This window comes from Protopterus annectens, chromosome 6.part0 (assembly GCF_019279795.1).
Source record: "Protopterus annectens isolate FY-2018-M chromosome 6.part0, PAN1.0, whole genome shotgun sequence".
Classification (NCBI taxonomy): Eukaryota; Metazoa; Chordata; order Ceratodontiformes; family Protopteridae; genus Protopterus; species Protopterus annectens.
The window spans coordinates 1,287,399,241-1,287,416,423 of record NC_056737.1 but is presented as its reverse complement, the minus strand read 5'-3'; positions in this window follow the sequence as shown (position 1 = coordinate 1,287,416,423).

Here is a 17,183-nt window from a genome sequence, read left to right as displayed (position 1 = left end):
CAAAATATCCCAAATAACAGTTTTATCCAACCTCTTCCTCTGTATCCAGGCTAAAACACCAAATGTCTCTTCCTAATACACAAGCATCAGCAAACCTTGATCACAAGCCACAACCTACAGTCTTCCTAGAGACAAAAATGGCAACATAAAACAGCTGCCAGACAAAACTGCATCCACACACACACACCATGACAGGCTTAATTAAACCGCTCTCGAAGCTGTGATACCTGCCATAATTGATATTAACTATGTTTATTCAGTATAATGATGATATTTGTACTAAGAGCTTGCTACTATTATTTAATCAGGATATACATGACATTTCTAAATCATACTTTAACTGAAGAAGGCATTAGTCTCCATAACAGCATTTTTTTTTCAAAACACTTTACTGTTACTGCTCTTATATATGATGCTAATTTGTTACATTTGGGTCTGAACTCTGATGAATGGTACCTTGTTAAATTAGTTAATTAATTACTTAAATTATTGTAAGTAAAATCAATGAAAAATGAACAAGATAAGTATTCATTGAGGTCAAGTAGGGGAACAGAAACATCTATGTTTGTGTTATATGTTGCTTTGTTTGGCTTTATATATAATGTAAATAGTAACCATCTTGACCTACCTTTGTTTGTGAAGAATTGTTACACTAATTGAACATAGACTCATTGAACATTCTGAATAAATCGTTACTGTTTCTCAGTTGTTTAAGAAACCCATCTTTTTGTACCATATCAGTTGATACTTTGAGAGATGTAGTTGTAAGAATTATTTTTTTGGGACAGCTATCTTGGAATCAGTTTTTTGTTTATTCTTTCTATTATCAGTCCAATGATTTGTTTTTTTATTCTTTTAAGAGTAGGGATGATCCATTCCATTTTTTCTGGGATAGACACTATGTTGTTGTTGTTGATGAATATAGTAGCTTCTTCTAAGTCATTAAAGGTTCTCATCTCATTGGCAAAAAGTATTATTTATCTTGGCTGGAAAGGCCAGCTGTGCTTTAATGTTGTTTTGTTTCAACAGTTTTATTATTGGCCAGACTTTTTTCCTTTGTTCTAGTATTCTGGAAGAATAATTATTGTCAAACTTTATCAGGCTTTGATTGTATGTTACGAGGGATTTTCTCCAAGCAGATTTTAATATTAGTTCCATGTTCAGAAATGAAAGAAATTTTATAACTATAGATCTGGGTGGAGAATTTGAGTTTGAAGTAGTTTTCCTCAGTGCTCTATGCACCCTTTCAATTCCAAATGAAAGTCCCTCATTCAAGTCTAAAAATTCAGTTTTCAGGCAGACCAAAGATCCCTATGTTGTTTCTCCTTTCCCTGTTTTCTAAGTCATCTATTTTGTTAAGCAGCCATGTATTCTGTTTAAGCAGAAATTATTTTTGGAATTCTTCCTCTTTGAGTCTCCCTTCAATGTCATTTAGAGAAGTCTCTATATTTGTTATTTTTGTATGGTGTTGCTGTAATTGTTCCTTAAGAGTATTAGACTGTTTTTGAGAATTTAATTTGAGGTTTTCTAAGTCATTTTTAAAGCCATCTATCTTCAAAGATAGTTCTTGTAAGATAGATGTCACCAATTGCAGTTCTTTTTTCAAAGCAGTGTCTGGATGAGAATTCCTTGAGTTGTTCATATTCAGTGACTCAGTATATCTCCAAGTTACTTGATAGGAAAATTTTTGTGCATCTCCACCAGAATTGATATTTATGTAGTTTAGTAGTTTATGTATAGGTTTCTGACATTTTAAACTTGAAAATAATAACATTTTCTATATTATTATATTAGTTTATGGAACTCTCAAAATTCACTGCTCTCAGTTGGCCATCTAGGCTCCGCCCCCTTTCTTGTGATTCTTGATTTGCAATCAGCATATCTTTCCAATTTGATTCAACATTTGTATCCTGCTATTTGTATAGTAAGCCCAGCTGTGTAGCCATGTAATATTCCTTCAGAGATTTAGAGCTTCAAGGTTGCCTTATTGCTGCTGTCCAGCCATTACCTTCCAATCTACTTTAGGTCTGTGCCCCCCCACATATAATTAGAGACATCTTGCTGCTCTCTTAGTGGGGAATATTAGGAAAGCCTACATTAAATAAATCATTAACTGCACTAAAAATATCTTTATTGCTTGAGCCTTCTGGTCCATATCTATTTGTATCAGGTCCCAATTCTTTATCATATTTTTTTATTTTACTTTTTATTGGCGAATCTTGTGCTCTTCTCCCTATCCAGATCGCTAGGTATTTCATTTTGTAGTTTCGCCAAAGTGTTGGATAGTCATCGACCAATTGGTGGGTGGGGTATAAGTCACCATAACTGCCTTTGTTTTGACCACATTTATTTTATAGCAGGCCATTTCTGTGAATTACCTTAGTATTTTAAATAATTGTGGTATGTCCTTCTGTCTCAGTCAAAAATACTCTAACATTATATGCAAACAGTGCTAGGTTATATTACATCCTCCCAAATGGCAAACCCTTTGTTATATTGTTTTATTTCATTTCCTAAAGGCTCTAAATAGAGGGCAAAACATAGAGGTGATAACAGGCAACCCCTGATAAGTGCCTCTCGGAATTAGTACCTCTGGGTGAGTCTCCCATTCACTTTTATATTTGCTGAGTCCCCTCTGTATATACTCTGAAACAACTGTCTCATACTTGCTGGGAAATTCATTCTTCCCAGTATATCCCAGAGGTATGCCAGTGGACTCCATCAAACACCTTTTCAGCATCTAGATGAAGCATGATCAAAGGGATGTTCTTCGTGTTTCAGTGTTGCAGTTCTGACAGTTGGGATTTCCTGCCATGCAAGTCCTCGGCTGGCCCGACTACCAGAGAAACATATTTTGCCTTCCAAGCTGGTGGATGCCTTAACCTACATCAGTATGCTCAGGTATAAAGGGAGCCAGACTGCATCATCACTTCAGTCTTTTCTTGCCATCGGAGCCTGAAGCAGACTTCAGGTGTGTTGGTCAGTATACACCAGACAGACGCCCCATTGGGGAACTCTTCTTTCTTCTTTACTCATGTCGGATAAAGTTCATTGTCTCTGCTGTGATAAACAAATTCCATACAGAGACTTCATTCATTTTGTGTAACTTGCTTAGGCCAAGACCGCAATGTCCCAAATTGTCATTTCCATGCTAGGTTTAACACGAGAACTATTAGGCATAGAGCAGAGTTTTTAGCTCATTTTCTGTGCACTCATGTACTGTGGCATCCACCAGTCATTTTGAGCTTGATGTACCTAAGTGCATAAAAGATAAAAAAAAAAAAAAAACACAAAAGCCTAAGTCCATCTTTGGCACTCACTCACCCCCTGACTCACCTACTTGATTCGATTGTTGAAGAAGGTGAGGTGTTTTTGCAGCCCACTTAGACCTTTGATCCAATGACCCAGGCCTCTGTCGAGACCCATTTGGAGTCTGACATGCCTTTGGTCCCTTCAGCATCTACAGCTCATTTATTCAGCTTCTCAATCAGTCCAAGAATGCTCAGCAGGCCACGGCTTCCGACGAGCGACTGCTAACTGGAGACTCTTCTTGACCTAGTGCCATTCCAGTGCATCTGCAGTCTAAAATGTCAGACACCAGGAGGTCAGACACTCATAGGCCACTCATAGGCCAAAGATCAAACCCACACAAAAGAATGGCATTGTGTCAGGGTCTTTGCATAGGCCTCTGGGCTCCCACTTTCAGGGACACCAACAGGATTTGATCAAATTGGCTGAAGACCTTATTAACCTTGTAAGGTCCAGACAGACTACAGGGGGTATCACCCCAGGGAAAAGTAAGAGAAACCCTTCCTGAATTCCATCCTGACCCTCTACATTCAGAAGAAAAGTGTGATTTGGAGGACTCTGCATTCGAGAAAGGCCCCACTTACCAACTCTTATGAGGAAACATTCAGAGGAAATTTTCCTCTCTGCCTGAAGACCTCACCTTTGGGGAGACTTTGCATGCAATGAGACACCATATCCAGTAGGAAGCAGAAGAATACCCACAGGCCAAAAACAGTCAGGGAGTTAGACCTCCTGGAGCACAAACCTCTAACAATCCCACCTATCCTGGAAGTAGTGGAAGATGTCTTTCAGGATGCTTCCTTAAATCCTGAATCACTCCCTCCTGCACCCAGAAAGCTTGACTGGTTTTACAGTTTGCATGACTCTCATAAATATCTGTTTAAAAACCCAACTGCTGACCCTGTAGTGGTCACACCTGGCCTAAGGGGTCCAAGACCAGTACCTCTTGGAACCCTTTCCTTACTGTCAAAGAAGCTAGGGCTCTTGATAGATTTGGAAAGAAAGTATACACTTCAGCTACCCTCACCATGAGGGCCCTCAGTTGTCAGTTTCATATAATCAAATACCAGCAAACCATTCTTGACCAACTAAAACAAAAGGTCGCTGGGCTAGAGGATAAAAGCCTTTCTAAGGAACTTGTAGATCTGGGCAATTCCAGTTTTGAAGTGGCAAAACCCTCCATTCACTGCGGGTGTGATGCCATGGAAGCGTTTTGCAGAGCAGATGTCACTTGCACAGTGATCAGTAATCATGCTTGGCTTAGGGAGCAACACCTCCCTGACCAGGTTAAAGCTAATCTCCTGGGTGCCTGCTTGACAAAGAATGCCTTTTTAGGACAAAAGCTGAAGCAGTCCTCAAAAAGATGGAGGACAAAGCAAAATATGCAAACTGTAAATGTCCTTCTACAAGTGCAGCCCCCCAGGTTCAGCAGGAATCTTCCAGCCAAGCATTGGTCCTTGCTCCTTGACTGGGTGGGAAAACAGAGAATATCTCAGAGAGGCAGAACTCCGAGGCATATAGACCACAGCAACAAAGATCTAGGCAGTGGACCTCAGACTCATACAGATAAGGGAGTTCTAGGACATCTGCCCCTGCCACAGAGCAGATACAACTCTCTATGTCCATCCCACCCCAAAGCTAGGAAGAAGGCTGTCCCATTTCTGTCAAAACTAAATGTTCTAAATATTCTTGCTCATGGTTACAAACTCACTTTCAAAGAGCCCTTAAAATTCTCAGAATACCCAGATGTACCCAAAATAAAAAAACTTAGGTTCTAGAGCAAATTCGAACCTTGTGTTCCCAGGGAGCAGTGGAACTAGTTCCAGAAGATCAAAAATGGAAAGGATTTTACCCAAGAAGGGTTTAGGCATCCCATTCTGGACCTGTCCAGCTTAAATATTTTCCTCAGGGTATCAACATTTAAAATGTTGACCCAGCAGAAACTACACACTGTGTTAGCCCCTCAGGCGTTCATGGTGTCATTAGACCTAAAAGATGCCTTCCTTTACATCCCCGTCTCAAAGTTGCATAGAAGCTTTCTTCACTTCAGAGCAAGCTCCATTCATTATGTGTTTTCAGCTCTGCCCTTTAGACTGTCTACTGCACCAAGGGTTTTCACAAAGTGCCTAGTTCCTGCTATTGCTTACTGCAGGACCAAAGGGTTCCAGATTTACCCCTACCTGGACGATTGCCTAATACAGAGCTCAGACCAGTCACAGATTCACAAAGACCTGAAATTTACACAGCATCTCCTAAGCTCCTTGGGGTTCACTCTCAACCTAAAGAAGTGCATCACCATGCCAGTCAAGCAGATGTTTGTTCATAGGGGCACTCCTGGACTCTTTCCTCCAAAAGCCCCCCCCCCCCCCGGACAAGGTCAACTTGACCAACTACTTACAGTGCAAAGAGGGCATTATAGCCAGAGAATTCGTCAGAACACTGGGGTACATGGCATTCTGTATCCTCATGGTACCACTAGCCATGCTATGCATGAGGAAGCTTCAGTGGTATCTAAATAATATGTAGTGCAGGAGCACTCAGCCCCTGGTGTCCAGGATACAAGTAATACCTTGCATCAGACAAGAGCTCAGTTGGTGGGTACAGGCTTGCACTTCAAATTCTCGCCTCAGGGCCAGACCCTCACCACAGATGCCTCAAACATCACATGGGGTGCCCATACCCAACATTTTCAAACCCACAAGTTGTGGGATCCCCAGACCAAGAAGAGGCACATGAACTGGAAAGAACTCATGGCATTTTTAAAAGGCTTACTGGCCTTCAAAGAGAAATGGATATCAGGGGGTACTGGTAGTACAGCGAGACAACACCACAGTCATATGGTACATAAACATACAAGGAAGCACACACTGCTACGCACTGTGCTGTCTTGCCATACAAGTCTGGAAGACAGAACACTCCATGGGACTGCACCTCCTAGTGCAATATCTGCCAGAGGTAAAAAAATCACCCTTGCAGATCACCTCAGCAGGAGCTTAACAGACCCCCATGAGTAGCACCTAAACTGGGATATTTTCCTCAGCATTCTTCAAAAATGGGGTACCCCACAGGTGGACCTCTTTGCCAGTGAGGACAATACTCAACTGGAGAAATTCTGTACCAGGACAAGAAAGGCATCTGCATGGAGAGCGGTACTTTCTCCTTCCCATGGACTCACCTCTTCGTTTACGGTTACCCCCCCCACCTCTTCTGCCTAGAGACCTTCCAAAAATCAGAGAAGAGTGGCCCAAGGACCATTCTGATGGCTCTAAACTGGCCCAGGCAACAATGATTTCCTTTCCTGCTCCAACTCACCAACCCGAAACCTTGGCAGTTACCCCAGAGGCTAGACCTCCACACCCAAGACAAAGGGAGGATAATGCACCCCAATCTGCAGAACCTAAACCTTTCAGCTTGGATTATCCCTCAGCACCCAACTGCTACACCAGCTTAAGTCAACAGGTGCAAATCATTCTGAAGGAATCCAGAAGGCCTAGCGCAAGGAAATTTTATGCAATCAAATGGAAAAGATTTTCTGCTTGGTGCCAGAGGCACCACCATGAGCCAAGCTCAGCTAACATTTTGGTCATCCTGGAGTACCTGTCCAGTCTCGTGGATAAAGATCTTTCCTACTCCTCCATAAAGGTACATGCCTCAGCCATCTCTGCTCACATTCCTGTTCTCCCCATTCTTCTCATACCCCTTTGAAAAATTCCTTAGGGGTGTCTTTCATATTAGGCTCCCCAGGAAGAAACCCACACCTCCATGGGACCTCAGATATGTAATGGAAAAATTGACTTTGCCTCCCATTGAACCTGCAGCTAATGCCTCTAAAATTCCTCACTTGGAAGACTGCTCTTCTGTTAGCCATTACCTCTGACAAGAAGGATCTCAGAGTTGCAGGCCCTAATGGCAATATAGCCTTTCATTATCTTCCATAAAGACAGGGTTTCCCTCAGGGCCAACCCTTCCTTTATGCCTAAGGTGGTAAGCAATGTGTGTGAATCAAGCCATCCATCTGCCTACCTTTTTTCCCAGTCCTCCTATCAAGGGAGAAAGATTACTGAACTCTCTGGATGTGCACAGAATGTTACGGTCTACCTAGACAGGACAAAATCCTTTAGAAAATCAGATCAACTGCTCATAACCTTTGCCCTCAGATCTGAAGGAAAACCGGCTTCTAAATGGACCATTTCCAAGTGGATCTCTTACTGCATTGTTTTCTACTACACCCATCATGGCAAAAAAAAAAAAAAAAAAAAAACGGATTTGGTTAGACCTTACTCTACCAGGGCCACAGCTATTTCTACAGTCTTCCTTAATGTGGTCCCTACCAAAGATATTCTGGAAGCAGCCACTTGGTCTTCTGTGCATACCTTCACAGAGCACTACCAGCTGCCAGCTTTCTCTAAATCCAGAGCAGGATTTGCCTCAGCAGTCCTGCAGGAAATGCTTTCCTCCACTATATCTCCACCCATCCTTAGTTAAGCTTTGGCAATCTTCCCAAATGTGAGGACTGCAAGAGTAAAAAATGAAGAATATAGTACAGTTGTGTACACTTATATGTGTAGATGTTCAAGTGTATTCAGTGTTGCTGTCTTCTTTCCCTCCCTCCTACCCCCCTGGCCTACTAGTTAGGCCTAGAATTTCCAAATATGATGACTATGGGCACTTTCCCAGGCTACCCGTTTCTTTATTCTCCTTTGCTCAACTCCAGGTTCCTCCTTCATAGGGCCAAAAAATACTGAAGTGATGACACAGGCTGGCTCTCTTTATACCTGAGCATACTGATGTAGGTTAAGGCATCCACCAGCCTGTGAGGCCAAATAAGTTTCTCTGGTAGTCAGGCCAACCTTGGGCTTTCACAGCAGGAAATCCCAACTGTCAGGACTGCAACAGTGAATACACTAAAACATCTATACTTATGGTAAGTGCACACAGCTGTACTTTCTTTGCTGACGATCCAAATGCCCTTTCGATGTGCTCATACCTAGCTGTCAGATAAATGCCCCATTGGAGTCTTTTTTTTTTTCTTTTCTACTGTTGGTCTTGTTTTGTTTTAGTTACATGGATTTCATGTCATCCAAGAAGGGAAATGTCAGGCAGATTCCCCATAAGGATCTTTACAAGCAGTGCTTCTTTTGTTTGGGTGCTTTCTATGGCTATACTATAGTATTTGTGCCTAAGACTCTCAGAAGCTGGTTGTCTTCCCTGGCTATTTATCTTGAGAACCACTGGCTTATACAATTGGCCCAGGGTAGCATAGCAGAATCAGTTAACTCTGAGGTACTACTGTTAAGCAAGAATTCCAAGAAGTCTCAACCGAAGTCTTTGGCTGTCCAGCCTTCACTGGACATCTCTATAGAAGCGGGTGATAGTTCTGTAGGCCATCTGGTGTTGATTTCAGATTGCTCTGCTGCAACCACTTCGTAGGCTGGCATGGATCCTTCTTCCTTTCTCATGTCCTCTGAGGCTTTGCAGGCATCTGTCCACAGTGTCAAGGGGTAACCACTGTTGGTTATTTGAGAGAACCATAGAGGGATTCTGCAGAGTCTGGTCAGGGAAGAGGTTCAGGTACTCTTTACTGAATCTCATCAAAGGTTGGATCCTCTGGTGGTTGTTAGGCTGACTTCCCTACCAAGAAAAAAAGATGTCTAAACATTCTTCTGTATGTCCTAAGGACCCTCAAAGGGAATAAGAGGAGTTTACTCAGGGCTTATTTAATGCCTTAATGGCCCTGAATCCTCCTCAAGAGGTGTCCTTACCTACGACACCTTGGACTTCTCTTTCTAAAAGGCCTAGGTATGAGGATTCTGAGTCTGATTAAAGGTCTTTATCTTATTCTCAGATGCTTTCTCCCTTGGCTAGTGGCTCTGATGATGAGGAATCCATTAGCCCTGAGTCTCCTTTGGAGGAGATGTCTTTTGGGGACACAGTAGCCAGAATGATGAATATTTTTAAGTGGGATTCTTCTCTGTTGTCTGATATCCAAATCCGGTATTATGAGTTTCTACAGGTGGACATGCCTAAACCTTCTGCAGTACATCCTGTGCTGGCTACTATGTTAGACACCTTTATAGCCGCTTCTAAGACTCTGGATTCTCAGCCCTCTGCTCCTAAGAAATCTGACAAGTTTTATAAGGTCCTTGAGGATTGACACTTCCTGTTTGTGTCCTCCTGCTGATCCTGCCATGGTGTTCTTCTCTTCTGACAAGCCTTCTAAACTTTTGCCTCATACCAAGCTCTTGCCTTTGGATAAGGATAGTAGTGCATGGAGAGGATTTGAAAGAAGGTCTATACTGCTGCTACCTTGACTTTTAGGGCCACTAATTGCCACACCATATGGCCAGATATTCTCTAGCTTTGATTGCCTAGGCTTTTCAGGTTATTTCTGACCTTCCTGATTCTGAAGGAAGGTTGTCTTCTCTCTCTAATTTCAGTTCTGGCTGTTGGGTGGCTTGTCATTTTGTCAGATGCAGCTAGGATGCTGCTAATGCCTCTTCCAGGGCTGCTGCCTTTGGGTCTGTCTTGAGGCATTATTCTTGGCTTTGTCTGCAGTCATTACCTGAGGACATTAAGGCCAAGCTGCTGGCTACACCTTTGGATAATAAAAATATTTTTGGGACTGCTACTGCTACTGCTGCTGCTGTGTTTACATCTCTTCAAGAATAAGGTAAAGCTTTGCAGGACCTTAAATATATTTTTGTGTCCTCATCCCTAAATTTCAGCAAAACTATCCTAAGTCTGCTTTTGTTCATAGGCAGCCATGTCAGGTCACTAAAGGCAGAACGGGTGGTAGGTGAGCTCTTCCTGCTAAGTCTTCTCAGGCTCCTGTGACCCAGAAGCCTATTTTTTGGATAAGCCTGCATCTTTGACATTTTGCCTCTTAACGCTCGGCCAGGTTCCCTAGTCTCTTCTGTTCTCCCTCTGTCCTTTAAACTGCCAACTTATCACCTCAGATTATTTGGTTCTGTCCATTATCCATCAGGCTTACTTCATGGTGTGGAAGTCTCTTCCCCCCTTTTTCAGGGATTCTTCAACATCTTCGAAAGCAGCTTACTCATTTCTCAGAGGGTCTTGGGTCCCTGGCAGACAAGAAAAGTATTTGACCTATCCCTCCTTCTCAAGTAGGAAAGGGATTCTATTCCAGAATGCTTCTGGTTTCTCAAAAGGAGGGAAATTGGAAGGCCTGTTCTGGAGCTCTCCTGCTCAATACCTTTCTCAGGGTTCCTTTTCAGATGCTTACTCTTCAAACCCTATTTCCTGTTGTACGACCCCAGACTTTTTTGTTGTCCTTGGATTTGAAGTATGCTTACCTTCATATTCGTATTCACCTTCATTTCAGGAAGTTATGTTTGTGTTTCTTCCTCTTATCTTAGCTTTGCCCTTTGGCCTCTCCACTGCCCTGTGGATATTCTCAAAATGCCTAGCTCCTGTGATTGCCTTTTTCCAGACTCAAAGGCGTTCAGGTTTTCCCTTATTTAGGTGACCTGTTGGTTCACACATCTTCTCTCAGTTGCCTGTTACAGGCTGTAGAGTTCACCATCTCTCTCCTTCACTTTCAACTTCTAAAAGTCTGTTCTGAATTCTTCTCAGGATTACATGAATCTGGGCTGCAGAATTCAGTCAGCGTCAATGTTGACCTCTCTTCCACATCCAATGTTTTTGTCCTTGACAGCTTTCTTTGACTGTTCTTCCTCTGCCCTTCAACCCTCCTTTGCCTTCTTGTTTTGAGGTCAAACACTTTCTTATAGTCTCCCTGTATCTTGGGCCTCATGGAAGTCTATTCCTTCTCCTTGATACCTTAATTTTGTTTTGGAAAAATTTAATCAGGTTCCTTTTGAGCCTAGAATCAGCTTTTCTGTAACACTGTACCTGGAAGACTTTCTTGTTTGCCTGTACTTCTGCTCACAGAGTTTCTGAGCTTCAGGCCCTTATGGCTATTCCTGTTTTTTCACAGAAACAAGGTGTCTCTTCATACTAATTTTTCTTTTTTGCCCAAGGTTGTTAATGAGTTGTCCTTAAATCAGGCAGTCCAATGTGAAAACAGTACAAGCTTTATAAAAATGACAAAAAAAAAAAAAAAAAACAGCTGCAAAAGCCAAACTAAATATTATTCTATAAAATTAATAAAATGGAAGGCACAGTGGTGTAGTGGTAGCATTGTCGCCTCACAGCAAGAGGTTCTCTAGTTCGATTCTCAACTGGCGTGCCTTCGGTGTGTTCTGCATGTCCTCCCTGCATTCGTGTGGGGTTTCTTCGGGTACTCCGGTTTCCTCCCATGTTACAGAGACATGCATCTAGAGCGTTTCTCCCCAGGCTTCCGCTGACAATTGGCTTTGTTTCAAGTCGGACTTTCCTGGTAAACAAATTTAAAATAAAATACCATATTCAGTAAGCGCTTTCATCTCCAACATGAGGCGACTTCAGACTGAATAAAGTAACACAAACGACACCTTAAATAACTTAAAATCACATGTGCAACTGCCACTATTAACCTTTTGTTCTTTAGGTAAGCTACAAAATTTTCCTTATTTAAGCCTGGTGCATAGCAAGCATTGAGTCTCACTTGCCACAAATACTGACTCCACCAAAGTTAATTTTCAGCATTAAATTTAAACTCGTATTCTTCTATTTGATCTAAAACTATAAATTTAAAATCCACCTTACATTTTCTTAACTGATAATGCTTATTAAGTGTAATCTTGCCATTCCCAACCTGAATTGCATGTTTGTGCTCGTATATTCCCTAATATAATTCCCTTGTAGTTCGTCCTACATAAAATGATGTGCAGGAACCGATATGGCCAAATAAACAACAAACTTAGATTTACAAGTGAATCCTCCTTTGATACTAATGTTGATATCATTAACTAACATCTCTTCTACATCACTGTATAAATAATTGCAAAAATTTCAATTTTAACATTTGTATATGCCAGGTTTCGTAGTTCTTGTTTGATTAATTTTGACTGAAAGTAAATCTTGAAACTTCTAACGCTTCTCTACAGAAAATGGGGAGTCACGTATGACGCTAGCTAATTCTGAATTGCTTTAAACTCTTCCAATTATTTGTTATATTATTCTTAATAGCCTTTGCATCCACACTGTTCATTATTTGCATGGGCAAAGTATAATTAGATGTTTCAAGAATTATTTTCTGTCAACATGGCGCCAAACCAGGGATGAATTTACTGTTCCCTGTCCAATCATCCACGTTACACTTGAATTGGGTTAGGGAGCAACTCTGCTTCACATGGATGGGGGAGCCTGTTCCATAGAAGGGGTAGTCTCTGGGATACATACCTATCTCTCCAGCAGGTTCTATTTATATCACAGGCAAGGTTTAAATCTTTAAAACTGGGTAATTCTTGCCTCTGTGCTTAGAACAGACAAATGTAGACATGCGTATCCTGTAAATGGTTCATCTCCCAGGCCTCTGCTTGTAATTGTTTCATATCTCAGGCCCATGCTTACATTTACCAAGGGTACCAGAACTGGTCAAAGATTTGGGATGCATGGGTAAGCTTACAAATGCCCTAGTGGTCATTAGCCTAGTACATACATTATCTGTGAATCTGTAATACAAATCTAGCATTTTAATTATTGTACTGTAACTATAATACTTAAGTCTGTCTGCTGTCTTAGTCCACATTCTTTGTAACCTGTTTATTGAAGGCTCACAGAGGGGCAGAAGACTCCAGGATATATACCAAATGGTGGTGTTAAATAGTTGGAGGGTAATACTTGGATGTTTATTCCAGAGTGAGTTAAGGATGACAACTGATGGTTCAAGGTCTTAAGGCGCACGCATGCTTAATATTGTTCCTGAAGCTTAGGTCCCTGTCTAGCAGAATGCCTCAGTATGGGTATTCACCATACCTAACCATAGCTAGCATAATGTCGTCTCAAGTTTCTTAAGTTTAAGTGATGTGAGCACACCAAAGTACTAGCTATTGCACTGCTAGCATTGAATTATCCTTGCTGCAAAGTCAGGAGTCCTTTTGGATTTTCTGATCATCTTTCTATGATAATTTTGAGTATGTATAAATCATCAGTGTATTTACAATTTCACAGAATCTGAGATGTTATGGTCACTAATCTTCTTCTTTCGGCTTTTCCCGGTTAGGGGTTGCCACATCGGATCATCTGTCTGCTCATGATTGGCAGAGGAGTTTTACGGTGTCGAGTTGCCAGCCCGGTGCCCAACCTTCCACAGAAGGCACACACATGCACACATTCACACCTAGGGCCAATTTAGAGTGTCCGATCCACCTACTGCATGTCTTTGGGATGTGGGAGGAAACCGGAGCACCCGGAGGAAACCCACGCGACCACAGGGAGGACATGCAGACTCTGCACAGAAAGCACCCTAGCCAAGAATCGAACCGGAGAACCTCTTGCTGTGAGGTGGCAATGCTAACTGCTGCACCACCGTGGCCGCCCATGTTATGGTCAGTAATATATAGGGTAAATATATGGATTAACAATAACCTTGTGGTATTCTAACTTGTAAACTATAACGTCTTGTGCTCATATTTCTCTGAACTCCGCTTCCAGGACCTACTACATAGCCAGTCCCTAATCCAGCTAATCAGTTGTACGAGTATTAGTTTCTAATTTCTTGGTATAGTCTGATCCCTTGTTCAGATCCACAGAATTACATACACCTGCAGACCACTACATACATCCCTGGAAACCAAATCTTCCAAATATAATACATTAATGGTACTGGATAACTTTATCCTGAAGGTAAGCTTTTTCCAGCTTACTATTTGTTGTTAGATGTCCCATGTCTTTATACTGGATTAAGTTTGCCAAAACCATAGACCCTATTGTACAATAGTCTGATTTGCATGTTAGGAATGCTGTGTCAGCTTTCGTCTGTACACTTGAAGTACTATGGCCTGCTTCCGAGATTTATTAACAAAATTGCATAATAGTGGACCAATGTCATTCCTCAGCTTTCTGAGATCTTTATTTGTAATACATTGAGTCCGCATGCATTCCTTCTGTTCAGAATCTTGAATATGCCTATAGCTCCTTTCACTGTAATCCAGTCATCCATATGATTCTGATAACTGCAGGATTGAACACCATTCTGAATTACATGAGAATCTGTATTTACTTGCAAATGAAGTCACTAAAGTTCATTAACATTTGCTCTCATGTAAATGTTGTTCTGACCTTGTCTACCAACGTAATTCCGTGGCTGCAGTCTCACTTATAACTGTGTTAGTAATGATGGTGGTGGTACCGGGTTACTACTCTTATTTCGCTCCTTTCCTGATTCCCTTAGGGTTAGTAGTAAAATGGTCATGATCAGTAACCCTTTGATAGACTAACCCAGTTTTTTTGGTGATTGTCCAGTGAGACTGAAGTTACTCATGGCCATGCTCTGTAATACAAAATGATCTCAAAGGTGGCAGTTTACATGTATTCTGACTTGGTTATATAAATATGATGCTGTTGCTGTCAGAACTTAACAGTGGAAAACAGAATTTGAAATTAACAAACCAAGTCTTCGCATAAAAGAATATCCCAGGTACCTGCAGTTAAATTATACTTGCATTAAATGCAATTGCTTTTTGTAGCCTCAAGCCACACAAACATTATGGAGCAATTTTTCTGTTGCTATGAGACCAGCAGGAGTGATTATTTGAGCGCGAGCACCAGGCATTGATGGGCATATTTAAAGTAAGTGGTAGAAAATTACTACGTTGTGAAATGAAATGAGTGAATCAGGGGAGGAGTTTAAGGAGGACCCTGCATTTCCTTCAATACATTCAAATAAGCAACAGATCTGCACATGAAGGTAGTGGCAAATACTGAAGCTGTCAGACAAGAAGGCAAAAGGGGACAAAGGAAAATTCAGAGCAAGGGTATAGGGTTAAAAAGAAAGGCAGATTGTGACACAGTTTTAAAGGGTCTGTTCATGGGCATTGTTGCGTGGAGGCGGTGGCATGAGTTATATACAGTATACTTTTATTTATGCTGGTGAACGTAATGTAAATGAAGGAACACAAAGGACCTAAGGGAGTGATATTTGTATATTACTGTAGCTTGCAACAACCCAGTAAATTAAAAATGACATTTTACTACTTTCTCATTTACTGAACATCATGGGAGGAAAGGCCAGGGCTTGTGTGTAGCATATTATAAAAACAGAGCAAAGACAACGTACAGCTTTGAAGTTAATTTTACTGTACTATGTGTAACTCTCAGTGCAATATAATTAATACAACAGAGTTAACAGTACAATATAATTAGCGCTACAAAGAGTTAAAAGTACAGTATAATTAGTGCAACAATCAGTAGCTCTTTGTTGTCCTTATTAATTTTTTTTGTCTGAGCACAGGCAGTTTTGAAACTTGATTTCAGTATGCATTGAACAGCAGATGGTATGAATCCCATTTTAACATGTTTAACGAGCTATATTTTAACACTGGAACAGATTAAGTCTGTGGGAACTCTCTGAAGTAACTTGTAAGGGAACAGGAAGAAAATGTAGAACTACAGTATATTAGCTGAATTTTACTTCCTTGAGAACAAACTATGAGTGGGATTTACGGAGGGGAGAAAAGAGTAGGTTTACATAAAGACAAGCACTGTATGCAAGGTATGTAGGACTACAGTGTACAGTGGGCAGCACACAACCACTTACTGCTTTATGAAAGCAGTTATGAGACATTTTTATTTCTAATTTTTTTTATCATGTTCAACTGTGGCAAAGTCTAGATGCTATTTTTATGACTGACTACACAGGTGCAGTCTGGCACACTTTGTACTTTTATCGTATAGAGGGTAGCATAGGGTAAGTCATTAAGCAACATAGTCCTATATATACTTTCTCAAACAAGGAATCTGAAATAAAAACTGTTTGATACTTATTAATGGACCCGACGAGAGGCAGTAAACAAAACTGCTTAAGTTTTCAGACCTGTTAACTTATTAGTGCCACTTAAATTGCTTATGCACTTTTGGTTGTTTGAGTTTTGTCTGTAATCTGTCTGTTGTTCTATTAGAAAGTTTATTTTATTGATTTTGCACTGTAAAGTGACTGCTTTTGAAATTAACATTTTACAGAAAGAATCCAGCAGTAATTTATTTTAGTAACAGTGGCTTTTGTATTTACCATCAACAAGGCCAATCTTTTACTGTCCTCTATCATCAGAATTAGATTAGTGGTACCAGCCACGGTATCATGATTTACCCTGTGTCGCTTTTTCAGAACACCTGCACAAATCAGTCCAGTAACTTTCTTTTCTTTGTTTGCTAAGCAAAATCAGCATACAACAAGAATTATGTAGTCTTATAGCGCCTTCATCCATCCTAGATGGAGGGAGATTGTTATACCTCATTAGTTTCGTTCTTCTACCTTTCTTACCTCTTCTTTAAAAAAGACATTTAAAAATATTGATTCTCAGAAGGAGACTCATACATTTTATACAAGTCAGCAAAATAAACATTAGGAAGTGTGAATGTTATAAACTATACAACTTAGAAAAAATAATAAGATATTTAAATTAGAGTTTTATAAAACATGATTACACAAAGCTTTTTTAAATAGAATGCTTTTTTTCCAAAAATGGATTAAAGGAATCTCAAAAAAGAGGGCTCTTTTAAAAAAAATCTTTCAGCTGAGACAGAGCATGTCCTTTAACTGATTTCACAAATGAATTAAACTGGCTAGAAAGAAAATGGGTTAAGTAAGAACATTTAACAAAATATATTTGGGCAGTGGCTGAACTGTCTTCTTTCTAAAGTAAAATTCACGCATTCCTGTTCATTTTGTATTTTGGCAACTATATTTCTGGCTCTTAATGGTTTGATTGTTTCACAAGTCTTGAGCTGGGTAGAAGTGAAAGTCTTCAAAC